General features: G+C 41.6%; 1 protein-coding gene across 1 annotated transcript in view; it reads right to left on the reverse strand.

Moving 5' to 3' along the window:
• Positions 1-14,421, reverse strand: part of LOC126419113 (synaptotagmin-7-like) — a 572,342-nt gene extending 557,921 nt beyond the window's left edge. Inside the window, exon 1 of the mRNA XM_050086209.1 lies at positions 14,350-14,421. The gene's annotated coding sequence lies outside the window, so the exon portion shown is untranslated. The remainder of the gene's footprint in view (positions 1-14,349) is intronic.
• Positions 14,422-17,087: the final 2,666 nt, after the last annotated feature.

The following is a 17,087-nucleotide window of genomic DNA, read 5'->3' on the forward strand; positions in this document are numbered from 1 at the left end:
CACACAGCAGATGCATTTCGCAAACTTTCCATCAGTAAACCTCTCCGCAATGCCGTGTATCACTGCTAAAGAACAACTAACTCAGCCGACAAGACAGAATTCAATACTTCTGAATGGGGGGACTGATGACCTTAGCTGTTTAGTCCCCCTTAAACATCCCCACAACCACCACTTCTGAATGCAAACTTGAGGTCGAAGAATAGAGTGGGCTTTACTGTTGTCAACAATATGTACCATGAGTGAATGGAACAAGTGTTTCCAAACAAGACACACGCTGCATATAGTTCAGAGGAATACAGATACGAAGATAAATCAGGGGATGAAATCAAATGAAATGCATTTTATCTGTAACGAACCACCGGAGACCAAGGGAATAGAGAAAAGTGTGAAGTTATTCACATGAGTACTAAAAGAAATCCACTAAATTTCGATTACGCTATAAGTCACACAAATCGGAATGCTGTAAATTCATCTAAATACTTAGGGATTACAATTACGAGGGTGAGTCAAATGAAAACCATAATTTTGTAATAACAAATCGAAATTTCGCGCCGTTATCCTGTAAGTTGGTAAGCGTGCTACAAACAGCGTGCAGAATGTCCTGTAGATGGCAGCAGAGTGCAGATGCACACATACCGTCGCAGTATCAGTCTAAAGATGGCCGCCCCAATTTCGACTTGCACCAAGGAAAAAGAACCTTCTGTTATTCGGTTTTTGGGTAGTGAATGTGTGAAAGCTATTGAAATTCACCGACGAATGAAGGTTCAGTACGGTGATGCATGTTTGTCACAGCAGCAAGTCTACGAATAGAGTAGGAAGTTCGCAAATAGCGTGACTCCAGTGGAAGATGCTCCTCGTCCAGGTCAGGCACAACGAGTTGTGACTCCACAGAAGATTGCAGCAGTTGAACCCATAGTGACGGAAAACTGCCGAGTGACACTGAATGACATTGCAGCATGTTTACAGATTCCGTTCTGATGAAGAGGTACGCCACTCGGTGCATGAATGGTTGCGCGGACTACCAAAATAATCTTTTTCTAAAGGAATTTATGCACTTTGTAAGCGCTGGAGGACTTGCATTGAGCGTGGGGGAGATTATGTTGAAAAGTGATACAGCTGTGTACCACTTCTGCACAATAAATAGTATTTTGAAAAATATTTAACGTTTTCATTTGACTCCCCCTCGTACAGATAACATAAATTGGAACGATAACACAGATAATGTTGTGGATAGAGTGAACCAAAGACTGCGATTCATTGGCAGAACACTTAGAAAGTGCAACAGGTCTGCTAAAGAGCCTGCTTACACCAAGCTTGTCCGCCCTATTCTGGAGTACAGCTGTGCGCTGTGGGATCCGCACCAGGTGAGACTGACGGATGACGTCGAAAAAGTCTAAAAAAGGGAGGCTCGTTTTGTATCATGGCGAAATAGGGGAGATAGTGCCACAGACATGATACGTGAATTGGAGTGGCAATCATTGAAAGAAAGGCGTTTTTCGTTGCGACGGGATCTACTTATGAAATTTCAATCACCAGTTTTCTCTTCCGATTGAGAAAACATTCTGTTGGCACCCACCTACATAGGGAGAAATGATCATCACGATGAAATAAGAGAAATCAGTGCTTGCACAGAAAAATTTAAGTGCTCGTTTTTCCCGAGCGCCGTTCGACAGTGGAACGGTAGAGAGACAGGTTGAAAGTGGTTCATTGAATTCTCTGCCCTTCACTTTATGGTGAATAGCAGAGTAATCACGTAGATGTAGATGAAGGGCCTGAATATTTTCAGTGCAAAACAGATACAAAGATAAATAATGGCAGAAATGAAACGAGATGCAGTTCGTTTGTAACAAGCGACCGGAGACTAAAGTTTCCTTATATAAAAATAATAAGAAAATATCCACCAATAATCTATGAAGTTTTGTCAGTGTTGCTCTCGTTCATCCTATATATCGTCACTAGCACGTTTTTTTAACTCAAAATAGGAATGTTTTATTTGTACCAACATTTCGCATGTCTGTTACGTTTTTCTGCCTATTCCTTCACATGATTTTAATGACGATGTTGCGTCTTCTATTTACTTTATTATTTCTCGTTGAAGCAAATGATAGTTTCGTTGTTTAATCCATACATCTTATTAGGAAAAATGCTCCTACTGGAGCACAAAAAATACGAATATGCTCTAATAAGAGACTGAAAAGTGGAGTATCAGCTGCCTCATTCTACATTCTTGAGACCTTCAAAAATTTTCGCAATTCCTTGGGATGCGAATATACTCGCGCTCTTTTCAACATGCAGCTCACCACTCACTCCCAAAAGCTGGCCTAACTGTAATTCACCCGCACTCACTAGTCCATCGCTGTAAGTCTTTCATGCTCATCCACTCCCAATTACCCATTCACTCATTAGGTCCAGCTCATTGTCATTATCTCTTTGTGCCTCTCCAGTCGTCACCATCTCCAAAGCTACAGTCGTCTTCGTCCTTTCCTACTTTTACTGTCTCCTCTCACTATCATTGTTTTCCTCTTGTTCTCTCTTGCCGCTGCTGTCTCACTCATTCCTTCCCAATGCTGCTTCCTCTTCTCAATCACTATCTCTCTCTTCCTTGTTATCATTGTCGTACACTGTCTCTCATTATAACTGGCTCTTACCTACTTCCACTTTCTCCTTCTCTTTATTCCTCTCCCATTGGCGCTGTCCCCTCCACTCTTTCCCTAGCTCTGTTCGTTCAGTGTGAACTCTGTCCACTGCCACTGAGTCCTTCTCTTTCTCTCACACTGCCATGATCTCCTTCGCTCTTTCTATACCCCAGCCACTGTTGCTATCTCCCAGTATTTGCCACTTTTCCGTTTCTTTCCCACTGACACCGTCCCCTTCTCTCTCAGTATAAAAATGCGCAGAAACGTTCGCATGAAAACAATTTTGGGAAAGTTTTTAAAGTGCTGAGGAAGGTAGAATGAGGGAGCTGGTACCTCACCTTTCAGTCAGAATCTTTTTTAAACAAAAACATACTCATCTTTTGTTGTGCTCCGATAACAGTATTTTTGTGCTGGTTACCTTATTTTCCCTGCTACAGTAGGCATGTTGCTGATAGGAAAAGAATTTGATGGGTCAGTAAAATTTTGATAGTTTGCTTATGTGAAATTGTAATAACGCAAACCTCATTTTACATTTCAGACCGGATTTTAGGTGCATAAAAATTTTGCATGTGCTTCAGTATTACCACGTGGAGCTCCCAGAACGCTTCTGATGATAAGGGAGACACTTTACATCATATTCCTGTCAGTTGGTGAAGACCAAGAAAGGTCGAATGTGGGAAATAATTCATGAAGTCGCAAATTTTTGTGCTGTGGTAGGAAGGAGTGTGATGAACAACATACAAGAAGTCCTGATCGATGGGGGCTGAGTGTGAGAGTGGGGATGCGTTTTTAGGTCACTTTTGTAGATTTTTCTTGAATAACTCGAAAACTACGGCCTCTAGCGAAAAAGTATGTCAGTATAAAACTTAAGTACAGTAAATTTCCACAAAAAGGCCCTGTATATTAATAATTTTCGTGTAAAAAGCGACAGGATATGAAAATCTCGTGCGTGGAATACGAAGGCTAGATACAGCACTGCAGTTTGCATAAAACGAATCGGTAGGTTCAGTTGAGTCACTCTGTATTTACATATGTATGTGCTACCAAGACTCCTAAAACACTGGACCGATTTCAACCAAACTTGGCACACATATCACTTACTGTCTGGAGATAATTGCTGTGACGGTAAGAACGACCTATAGATTAAAAGGGTTGGAGCTGGACGTAAAAAGAAAGTGTAGCCCACGATGCGCGAATGTCCATAATTTATTCATTTAGTAATTAGGAGAGATAGCGGTTTCTGACTTGCAACAAACTTTACACATCATTTTAAACCTTTAAGAAACTTTTTCTCGCTCTCAATTCCAACAAAATGATGAAGAGAAAAATGTTTGTCGCCTACTACATTTTCGTTGTTCATGCAGTAAAACCGCCACATCAGGCATGACTTTTTTAATGTATTAGTTCTTTACTTCTAACTTCGTGCTCGACACATTTTGCAGACAACATTCTCATATACCATTGAATGTCCCAGCAAAATTATATCATTGTACAACTCATAGCTCAGGAGATAATACCGCGTAAACATTGAGCTGCGCGAAAATCAAACTGTTGCACGAATTTCGCTAGAGATAAAGATGAAATGCTGTGTGCAGATACGTGTGAAACATGTTAAATGTATGTGAAATATATTTGGAATGTGTGTAACGGGTAAAAGCACGTCATAATTAGTTACGATCTGGAAAATAATTCTGTCGGTGTGAAAACCACCAGCTTCCAATTGGGGTGAGCGTGATAATATGATAATATGGAGAAAGAAAGAGGGTGGAGGAGTTGGACAGATGAAGGAGGAGTGAGGAAATGGAATAAAAGAAAACAGCAATAAATATATACCTGGTCAGTGGCGAGTTCTGAGCTAATTTTGTTGAAAAACGAACAGCTATGCCCCTACTAATTATCAGAATCCCTTAAACTGTACACTCAAATATTTCTGATGCATCACAAAAAATTCCACTACCGGAGGACAAACTCACTCGTCTAAATTGATTGGTAAAAACTTTCAAATTGAAGTCCACTGTTGACGTCATATAGCTGGTTTGCGTGCCTGCCGATATCAGTTCATTTTCCTGTCTCTTGCCTCCGTCCCTGAAACACTTACAACACACCAACATGAAGGAGTGAATGTTGGTTTCCCTGGAATGACGCATTTATGACACAACATGAATATTTGATGAACAGCGGTTCGAATTATAGAACAATTATGAGGTTAGGTTACTGAACAATATTTATGATTTTCCTGACCGGCAGCAGTATATGAATCTTTCTTTTCCACCGCGTTATAAGTGGAAAATCTCTCATACGCATGGGTTCCAGTTCGCGTGCGTCACTGACATAAAATGTCAGGAAGTCTGCACACCATACATTGTGCATAGAGAGAAACGTATTATTTTTCTGTTTATAGAATTAGTTTGGTGTTAAGTCTGACAATAATACATGAATTTTTTAATGATGAATGCATGAGAATCCACCAGAACAGTTACTTCCTCGTTTTCGTATTCATATCAAAGTGATGTTATGGTCTTCAAGAGGTGCTTTTACATGGTGGTGAAATAAGTTTCCACGGACACACACACACACACACACACACACACACACACACACACACACACACAGGAGCGTGCACGCGAGCACGCACGCGCATGCCCAGGAAGGTTTCATTCTTCCGCGTGTAAGAGCCTTATTTTATTAAGTTTGGTTTTAACTCAAGCAATGTTAACTTGCCTGGAACTGTCACACAGTTATTCATTCTTTTTAATTGTCCTGCAAGCTTTAGTATTGTATTTAATTATCGAGGCCACGTGTAGAATATTGTAGTGGTTAAACAGTGCAAAAGTTAGGGTACTAGGTGGAAAGAGGGTGGACGCTGAAGAGAGAAGGAAGAAGGAGGGAGGGAAAAGGTAATTACAGAGAGAGAGAGAGAGAGAGACTGCGTTTGCACGCAAGCTTGAGAAGTTCAAGGGTCCTTTGTCGGTCGTTTATGTGAAGTTTGTGCCCAGTGCTACCGGAAGTGTGTTGCGTGCTCTTGCCTGCAACTGCCACAGAAGTTGGAAACTTGACGGCCACGATGATCGTTCCTCCTACAACAAACACGTTAGGAACACGTGGGCGTGACTGGCTTCTTATGGGAGTTACTCCAGCACTGCCGTGTGACGCACGCACCACCTCCTTTAGTCGTCATACGGTGACCTTGCTTCTGCACCAGTGGAGACAAAAATGGCTCGAATGGCTCTGAGAACTATGGGACTTAACATCTGTGGTCATCAGTCCCCTAGAACTTAGAGCTACTTAAACCTAACTAACTTAAGGACATCACACATATCCATGCCCGAGGCAGGATTCGAATCTGCGACCGTAGCGGTCACGCGATTCCAGACTGAAGCGCCTAGAACCGCACAGCCACACCGGCCGGCGCCCAGTGGACACATCCCAGTGGAGACATCCCAGTATGAAGATGGCGTGACCAGGTAGACACTGGGACAGGACAAGTGAGAAATCTGCCGAGGCCAGATTGTAGGTATCTGATGGTCTCTTCACATCACCCAACGTCTTCAGCGATTTGTTGATGTATCCCTATCTCTATTTTCCTCTTTATTTTTAGCCTTCACAGCTCCCTTTAGTACAATGGAAATCCGCGATTTCTTAACACTTACGTAAACTTTGTCAGCTATTGTATTATTTATTTAGCGACATGTTTCGAGGCAATACCTCATCTGCAGGATAAATGGCATTACAAGAACAACGTTACAGTAAGGTCATACTGATGTTACATAGTCTTTTCGTAAATGCTGTGGTCTTCTTTGTTCTTCTGGCGTGGCAGTCTCGTTGTGGTGCGCTGAGGTTTTCGCATTTCGGTGGCTCTCTTGGTCATTGTTCACTAATTGTCACTAACATAGCTGTAACTTGGAAACGCAATCACAAACAGTACTGTAGTGCAGTGGACAAGATGTCGGTCGAAATACAGCTGGTTTCGATTTGACTATCGATTTGTCAGATATTTACATTTCTTCTGCGCGTCTTGTTATCGTATTACAGATGTAGGTTGACGAAATACATTACAAATTGAACACCTGCTTTTTTAAGTTGTTGTCGGTGGCAAAGTTGATCCTGATGTCTGTTTTTTTAAAACAGCTTGGCTATTTTATCTGATACGACACCTAAATATGGTAGTGTTATGTTCTTGGATGTTTGGATGTTGTGTGAGGAAGCTTTGTCACATTGCTTGTTGTTACTTTTAGTTGTGCGTTGTGATAGTGTGTCTATTTCATGGTCATGACACAGTATTACAATAGACAACAATCTCAAAGTACTACATAATTTAGAAAAGAGCTGGAAAATGGATATCTTGGAAATATTCATCCACGGCCACATGGGGAATAATGAAATCCTAAATAAAATGACAGATTTGAAAAATCCACATATCTTTTCCAATTTCACTACAGTACTCCTAGAATAAAAGATACATAACATGTTAGTCGTTTGACTCTAGCCCCAGCAGTAGTACAGAAATACGAAAGTAAATAGTTTAAATCATGATGTGTTCAATAATATTGTAACAGGTGCTCAATTTGTAATGTATTTCGTCACCCTACATCTGTAATACGATAACATGACGTGCAGAAGACATGTAAACATCTGACACCACATAGATCGCCAATTCGATAGTCAAATCGAAAGCAGCTGTATTTCGACCGACATCTTGTCCACTGCACTACAGTACTGTTTATGATCGTGTTTACAAGTTACTGCTATGTTAGTGACAATTTAAGAACAGTGACCAAGAGAGTCAGCGAAATGGAAACACCTAAGTCCATCACAACGAGACTGCCACGCCAGAAGAACAAAGAAGACCACAGCATTTGCGAAAAGATTATGTAACATCAGTATAACCTCATTGTAAAGTTGTTTTTGTAATGCCATTTAGCCTGCAGATGAGGTATTGCCTCGAAACATGTCGGTAAATAAATAAGTAATACAATAGTTGACAAAGTTTGTGACTGGTAGCGGTAATTTAAAAAAAAATTTTACATATTTCTTGAGACAGTCACGGTCGAAAATAATCAAAATAGCTTCACATTAACTTAACACATGCCCCTTAGTCCTGCCCCTTCTTCTTGTCAGCATTTTCATTATGTTCCTTTCTTCTCCGATTCCTCAGAGAACCTCCTTGTTCCTTTCTTTATTAGTCCACCTACACTGATCAGCCAGAAGATTATGACCACCGATATACTATCGATACAAACCCGTCCGGACGACAGCAGTGTCATCTGGCCAGGAATGACTGCTAGTCAGACACACGCACGGTGCGTGTATTACGAGTGTGTGGAATGGAGATGGCGCGTTTGACTGTGGGCAGGTTGCGATGGCCAGGAGGCTCGGCACGAGCATTTCGGAAACTGCACGACTTATCAGGTGTTCGAGAGCGGTCCTCCACAGGTAACGACCGATGCATGTGGCAATGTTAGTGTTGTGGATTGGCAAGACAGCCAATCCACTACGAGAGGAAGCCGAAAGGCACGCGTTTTAGCTCACGCAGGCTGGCGTGAGGTCTGGAACAGGTCAAGGAAATGAGACTAACAAAAAACGTACGTAGCTGCTGGAATACTTAACTTTAATCCATAATTGGTGAACATCGCTCTTGACGGTACATGTTTTACAGCATCAATAGTAGCTGGTAATGGCGCCTTGCTAGGTCGTAGCAAATGACGTAGCGGAAGGCTATGCTAACTATCGTCTCGGCAAGTGAGAGCGTATTTTGTCAGTCAACCATCGCTAGCAAAGTCGGCTGTACAACTGGGGCGAGTGCTAGGAAGTCGCTTCCCACGCCCGGGTTCCCGGGTTCGATTCCCGGCGGGGTCAGGGATTTTCTCTGCCTCGTGATGGCTGGGTGTTGTGTGCTGTCCTTAGGTTGGTTGGGTTTAAGTAGTTCTAAGTTCTAGGGGACTGATGACCATAGATGTTAAGTCCCATAGTGCTCAGAGCCATTTGAGCCATTTGCTAGGAAGAGTCTCTAGACCTGCCGTGTGGCGGCGCTCGGTCTGCAATCACTGATAGTGGCGACACGCGGGTCCGACGTATACTAACGGACCGCGGCCGATTTAAAGGCTACCCTAGCAAGTTTGGTGTCTGGCGGTGACACCACAGTTAGCACCACGACATAGGGAACTACGACTGAAATGGACACGTGACCATCGGCACTGGACGTTGGTGAACTGTCAACGCGTTGCATGGTCTTCACCATGCCGCTGGGAGTGCGCGAGTCCGTCTCCTTCCAGGGGAACACCTCCTTGATACCTGTTCTGGAGGACGGTGACAAGCTGGCGGCGGGTCCATTACACTCTAGGCAACACTCACGTTGGTACTCACGAGTTCAGTGGAGATCGAACAAGGCACCATGCCGGCCAATGAGTACCGTACACTGGTTGCAGACCACATACACCCCTTCAAGACGATCATGCTTCTCTATGGCAGTGATATTTTTCAACGAGATAATGTGCCATGTTACAAGGCCGAGAGTGGTTCAGGGAACACAGTGGTGAGTTTCAGTTGATGTGCTGAACCCGATCGAAGGCATCTTGGATGTGATTGAACGTGGCGTCAGAGCACATCGCCCCCCTCCCCCAAAATTACTGGAGCTGGGTGACTTTTGTGTGTAGATGTGGTGTCATATCCCTCCAGCGACCTGCAAAGGCCTCAACTGCTTCCATGCCACGACACGTCGCCACTGTTATCCGAACCAAAGCTGGACATCTCGGCTATTAAGTAGGTGGTCATAATGTTCTGGCTGATCAGTGTAATTGTCAACACTCTTCTGCAACACCACATCTCAAACGCCTCGATTATCCCACACCCAATACTTAATTTCCATAGATAACTGTGCTCGAAGCGTACATTCTAAATAATTTCTTTCTAAAATTATCCGGCCGCTGTGGCCGAGCGCTTCTAGGCGCTTCAGTTCGGAACCACGCGGCTGCTACGGTCGCAGGTTCGAATCCTGCCTCAGGCATGGATGTGTGTGATGTCCTTAGGTTACTTAGGTTTAAGAGTTTTAAGTCTAGGGGACTGATGACCTAAGATGTTAAGTCTCATAGTGCTTAGAGCCATTTGAACCATTTGTCTAAAATTAAAGCCGACGTTTGATACTAGTAAAGCCCTTTTGACCAGACATGCCCTCTTTGACTGTGCTACTCTGTTTTTTACATTCTCCTTGATTCGTCCGTAAGCTGTTATTGTGCTTCCAGATTAGCACGATTCCTTCATTTCATCTTCTTCGTGATTCCAAATTTTGTTGGTGATTTTATTTCTGATGTCATTTCTGCTACCTTTCATTACTTTCGTATTCCTTCGGTTTATCTCAGTTCTGCGCTTGTTAGACTGTTCATTCCATTCAATAGTTTCTGTATTTTTTCTTCCCTTTCAGTGACGATAGTAATGTCATCAGCGAACCGTACTCTTGACACTCTTTCATTCTGTATTTTAACCCAATTTCTGAACTTTTCTTGTTGCAATGAAATAATAATTCCTCACATTACGCAAATCGTATTCAAATCTCACTCCGAAACGCACATTATTAGTCTGAATTATTACAGTACACGAACAGACTCAGTTAATAATCAGTGAAAGCTATTTGACATGGCGATCGACGTTTGAAACTTTTATTCTCTGACTTTGATCACAGTTAGTTACATCTACGGAGGGAATCACACTTTCTGCCACTCAATCTCGTGATTTTGTAAGCATTCACTATAAGCTAAGATGGTTCCATAATGTTTTGCAACAGTTTTAAGAAAATTACCATCTTTGTCACGTGCGAGAGAATCGTGTTAGGGCTGCTGCGAGTTTGAACAAATACGGCATACTCCACAGAGCATAATGTAGTAAAGATCGATGAAGACGGAAAACCTGTAATAATAAGTCTCTTACTTCAAACTGAATCATTCCATCTTATTGTTGCAGTGGGCTGCAGTCCGAAAACTGGTTTGTTGCAGTTCTCCACGCTACATTATCCTGTGGAATCCTGATCATCTCTGCATAAAAAATGCAACCTGTATTCATCTGAACCTGCCTGCTATAGTCACACATTGATCTACCTCTATAACACAAAACTGACAATCACTTGATGACTCAGCATGTGTCCTATCAACTGATTCCTTAGTTACGTTGTGGCATAAGTTACTTTTCTTCCTAATTCAGTATCTGATTACTAGTTATACGATCCATCAGTGCACTATTCAGCATTGTTCTGAAACACTACGTTTCCAAAGCTTCAATCTCGTCCTGTACAAACTGTTAATCGTCCACGTTTCACTTCTTTACAAGGCAAGGTGAATTGAGGAATAAAGATGTAGATGTAAAGGTAGATCATAACGACGGTGGCAGGAAGTAGTTGTAAACATTCTCCTGTGCATGAAGTCGGTTCCATGAAGCTTAATTTTCGACATGGCTTTGTGGTTCAGTCGCTGCAATAAATTTCCACGGCATAAATTTTTGTAGAAAATTATTGTATTTTTGTAGTCCACAGAGTTTCACCGCCTCTTTTGATGACTGTCGATATCATTACTACCTTTCTTAATAGTGTTGTTACTGAAGGAGCCCGCAATACTTCGTCAACGCAGTTCAATTGGCTCTAAGCTGTATGGGACTTAACATCGTCAACATAGTCTCATCGTAAATTTCAGTATTTGATTAAGTGCTTTCTTTGTGGTATCATTAGTGCCGCATCTGCTGCTGAAAGTCTGATTGATAGAATAATTAATTTCTCTAACTGTGCCATCGAATTGACTACAATCTTCTGGCTATACTCTGGAGTACTGTTATTAGATTACGCTATGAAATAAAAAGTGATACAAAACATCTGAATGAATTAAAATCACTAACACAACAAGTCTGTGTGTATGAATGGTCCCACGCTCAAATATTAATAATGTGCTTTAACTTCTATTGTATACAACTCCCATTTCTTTCTGCACTAAAGTTGTGGGCGCTGTAGAACGTCATGATTTACCTGAAAACCTGTAAATAGTCCGTATAAGTTTATAACGACAATGATAAGACTATTCTAGAAATAACTAATAACTGAAACCGCACCTCTCACGGAACGGAATCATTTAAATTCTAAAACGACATTTCCTAAATATTACTGCTATTGGGTGAACGGAATTTACGATAGTGTACAAGAGACGTCATTTAACATAGCGACCTACAAACTCTTTGCAAATGCGTCAGTCCAATAGCTGCTATTTTTTATCGTATATTTTATTAGTGAACGTCTGAAAGGAACGAAAACAAGAGTCCCTGTAAATTACACAATGGATTTTTGTCCGAATTTCATAGTCAAACGGAGAGTAGGAAACGGACAAATGGGGTACCAAGTCAACAAGCATGAGGTCTAGTTTCACAAAACAATATTTAACTGCGTAAAGTAATCAGGGTAATTAAGAGAAACTGAATGATTTGAGAGAAAATTCAAATCGTTCACAACAGTTGCTCATAGATATGCAAGTGAAATATCAAAGAGTTCATCTCCTTAAGGTCTTGCTATTTTGCACATAAAAAGTTTTAAAAAGTTTTATTGGTGTATCATTTAACTGTCTAAAGGTCTTCCAATCAATCAAAAACTAAATTTACGACATTTCGAGAACACGACAGGTGAAAGGTAAATTATGTGTCCAAAATTTCATCTCGTCCAGGCGCAGCTGTTTTGCTTAAAAGTTGCATTTTGCGTGATTTCCTTCGAAACAATGACCAGATGTAAGACATTTCGAGAACTGCAGATAGACACATGAGGCGTCAAGAATTTCTTCTGTTCGAGGGCTCACTATTTTGCACACAAGAAGTTATATTTTTATGGCATTTAACTGTCGAAATGGTTTCTTTCGAATGAAACACTACATTCACGACGTTTCGAGAACAGAATGCGCTAGGAAAGCAGATAAGGTGTCAATAAGATCATACCTTCTGAACAAAACTTCAAAATAAAGGGAAGTTTGAAAATCAATCAAATTTTTTGTCAATTATTGGTCTAAAAATAAGAAATAAAATGGATTAGAGAAATATTTGAAGCGCCTTTGAATCATGTTCGAAATCGCATTTAGACAAGTCATTTCACAAAACATTTGACCGATTACCTTTTAAATTTTCTTTCAAAGAATGCTGAGCGCTTTCGTGTCAGCATTGTGAAAGAATCACAAAGGTAAATCCTTCGTGCGGCACAGTGCGAAGACGATGAGCTCATTTAATATCGCTCTGAATTTACTGGACAGCGGTTAATTGTGCCAGCCGTTTAGTAACCACTTTAGGGGAGAAAGAACATATTTCTAAGAACCAGTACATTGCTCACGCGCGGATTGCGAATTTGTAGTCACATTAGTTATCCAGCTACATACTTTTCCATCTTTATTAGTCAATTTAGAATATTTTTGTAGATGATCTAGAGAAACCAAGATGTCTACCGCAGATTGTGGAGATCATAAGTAAAGCTACATAAAAAGTTAGGAGCAACATATAGCTTAACTAATTATTAAATGGTACACAATATTATTTCGTGCAATTCGAAATTGTTCATAAAAGATTTAAATAATACAAAACCGCACCAGTTACTTTTTTTTCATGCATAAGGGTTTCAAGGATTTATTCCCATTTTCAAGTGCTACTAGTTATATTGACATTGTATGCGAATCGTCCGTATGTGTTATTACGCTTCTTTTGCTCTGCATTCGGTTGTTGCTTTAGGTACTGCGCTTGTTTCGTTGCACAGAAATTCACACACACACACACACACACACACACACACACACACACACACAATTAGTTCATGTAAAATCGGAATACGATGCGTGTGAATTTCTACACAGTGAAGGAAAGACAACACCTAAAACCATTAACAGACGACTTCAGGGCAAGAGATGCAGAATATCACACGTGTAGACATCACGTAAGATATATAGTACCTGTGGAAATAGCAGTCTTTAAAAATTTGAATAAATTCGTGGTAAGTGTCGTGCCATACATGAACAAAAAGTAGTTTATAATTTAATTAATTTTTGATTATAATTGCAGACTTCCTAAAACAATCTAGAACGATCAATGAGATTAAGTTATTCGGAAAGCTGTGATTACACCGTCAAATATATGAAACAGGTGTCTTAGTCAGATTTTTTAAATTATATATCACTCACGATCCGTGTGCTCTTACCCTCAGATGGATATAGCAGTTTCTATGCGATTCCTGGAATGCACATGAGGATCTGGTTTGGATGCAATCAATTGTTGACTGCTATTCGTCTGACGCGAAGTACATAAATTGGTAAAAATGGTAAAATATCTACACGTGCACTTTACAACATGTCAGGCCACGTTAAAAAATAAGTGACTGAACCGAACTATTATTTTATTTTAGTAAAACTGCAACAATAGTATTGCAAAAACGCTAAAATATAACGTTGCTGACGTGAAGGAGAAAATAAGTAGTTGTGATGTACCGTCTTCTACGAACAAGAAAGGTAACAGGCGAAGGGCAAGCTGCGTAATACAAAGCGGAATAAGAAAAACTACAAGAATACGCAGAAGAAAGTGGAGAAACAGATATATTGAAGCAGTGCTGTCAGGAGAGAAGAAAGAAGATTTGGAAGGGCTGATTTTAAGTTTCGTTAGGTGAATGCGAAGCTATAATTGATGAATAATCTGATAGACTAGATGAGTTTGGCAGTCGACTTACTAGATGCGGTCCCTGCACCACGGTGATGGTTGGGACCCATGCTGTGGCAACTGGAGGCTGTGGTGATGGCTGTTCCACCTGCACCATGGTGTCGCCGGAAAGCTACTCGCTGTGTGCTCTACACGCGCCGACTTGGAGCAGAGTCCCTAGTAGGAGGCTTCTCGGGTGGGAGATGGAGACTACAGGATTCGATGCTCCTTTTTACTCTACTGCGACTCTTGTGCGCGATCCCTCCGGTTCTGTCTGAGAAGGAATGTGCAGGACGTTTATTCCAAGTGGTGAGCGTAAGCCACAGAATTCCTGTTTTACTGTTGGCAGGTTTGGAGTAGTAAGCTCAGAAATGAAACTACACGTTCGAAGTCGTATGGAAAACTCAGTTTGGCATGCTCTAATGTTATCGATGTTTGGTGAGCCTCGTGGGAAATAAGGAGCAAGTTAATGTGGCCAAGTACTTAGACTGTACAGTGGGCACTTGGAAGAAGGGATGAAATAATGTTGGATGGGGTGGTGTAGGCGTCCGCAGGGACCAGCGGGCAGCGCAGCTGGTGCTGGACTCGTCTTGACGACTGTCTGGTGCGCAGTGTTCCGTGAACAGCTGAGCGGCGCGTTACACTGGCTGTCGGTGGCGCCGGCATGTGCTCTCGCCGGCCTCGGCGGCAGTCGGCTACCTTCGGAGCTCATCGCCGCTGGGCGTAGCGTGCGATGCTATACGAGCACCGTGACGCCGTCCACGCCTGCGCGAAAAGCGCGCGTGCAAACATACCCCCGAGAGATTGCTCTGAGTCAGACTCCATTGTTCTACAACTGCCATTATTTTAACATACTTTTTCATAGAACATGAAGAACTAATCTGAATCTCTGCATCTATACAAATACACCGTAGGCCAAAGTACTGTGTGTAACGGAAGGTACGTCGTGCTATTATTAGCAGTTCTATTTATTATTCCATTATCGTATTGAGCGAAAGCAAAATGTCCTGCGCTGCCACTCTCAATTTCTTGATCCCTACGCGAGATAAACGTTTGTGGCAACGTAAAGGTTGCACAGTTTCCTTCTAACACAAGGTTTCGCGTCTTTCTTCCGAAGATTCCCATTTAATTTGCCTTACCATCTCTGTTACACTTTCGTGTGGGTTATATAGCCCTGTTACAATGGCAGAAGCGCAGCTCTGAATGTCTTTGAGTCTGTTGTCACGTCTACTGTATAAGGACTCGAAACACTAACAAAATTGCATAATCGGTCGCGGAAGCGTTTAAATGGACGCATGAGTCGAAAAATGGTCCCTGTTACATTTTGCCGATTTTGAGCTGAGTACTGCTTCTTGCAGTCGAGAAAGACATTTGTCAGCTATTAAAAATAACAAAAATGAAAGGTCATGGTTTGGAGTGCGTATTTAGTGACCACCTGTTATCAGATTTCTGGATTTACAAGACTGGACGACATAAGCCGAAGCGATCGAATTAGAAAAGGTCAGATACGCGGATGTTGTCTGTGGCCCCTACTGTCCAGTATATACAGTGATAACTAAATAAATAGCCGGCCGCTATGGTCGAGCAGTTCTAGGCGCTTCAGTCTCGAACTGCGCGACTGCTACGGTCGCAGGTTCGAATCCTGCCTCGGTCATGGGTATGTGTGATGTCCTTAGGTTAGTTAGGTATAAGTAGTTCAAAGTCTAGGGGACTGATGACCTCAAACGTTAAGTCCCATAGTGCTTAGAGCCATTTGAACCATTTTTTGAACTAAATAAATTGCAGAAATAATTCAGAAACGGAATTAAAATTCAAGCTGAAAGAATGTCAGTTATAAGATTCGCTGTTGACATTATCCTCAGCGAAAATGGGGAATAACTGCAGGACCGTGTGTTTTCTAGAAATTCAGGGTATGAACATGGGCCAGTTTTTTACTCAAGAAATTAAATCCTCTTCAGGAAAATCTTAGACGATTAGTATTACAGTCCCCTGTCAAAGAAGCAGTAGCGCTGGACACCGTAAGTGGGAGATACTGATAAAACTGAAATACACACTAATTGTGATCTGAATTCCCTGATCTTAAGTCGTGATGGGCTGTAGGAAATACTCATAACAAAATGTAGTTGCATCATCACTCACCCATTAGTTACTTTTTTTAACTGAGGGAGAGTACATGTGCATAGTGGCTGAGGATTGTGGGCACGACATTCGTGAAGTGACAAAGAGAACTAATGGGTAGAATGAAGTAATCGAATTGATTCGCAACTATGCACAATCACACCAAACTCTTCTTTGCAGACCACAAATCCAAATCATAACAACAAAAGCAAAACAAATTTGCATTCGATTTTTCATACATTCATCCATCCCGATTGACTCACTGGATACACCTCGTCTCACTTAATACAACAATTCATGTAAACTGCTGTTTGTTTGAACTTTATTCCGTGTGGTACAACAGCTTTGCACTTATACTCATACGCCAAAGAAACTGATATAGGCATGCATTTTCAAATATATGTGGCTGGTCCCGGCGGAGGTTCGAGTCCTCCCTCGGGCATGGGTGTGTGTGTTTGTGCTTAGGATAATTTAAGTTAAGTTGTGTGCAAGGTTAGGGACTGATGACCTTAGCAGTTAAGTCCCATAAGATTTCACACACATGTGAACATTTTTCAAATATAGAGATATGTAAACAGGCAGAATACGGTGTTGCGGTCGGCAACGCCTATATATGACAACAAGTGTCTCGCGCAGTTGTTACATCGGTTA

Source organism: Schistocerca serialis, chromosome 9 (assembly GCF_023864345.2).
Source record: "Schistocerca serialis cubense isolate TAMUIC-IGC-003099 chromosome 9, iqSchSeri2.2, whole genome shotgun sequence".
NCBI classification, from domain to species: Eukaryota; Metazoa; Arthropoda; class Insecta; order Orthoptera; family Acrididae; genus Schistocerca; species Schistocerca serialis.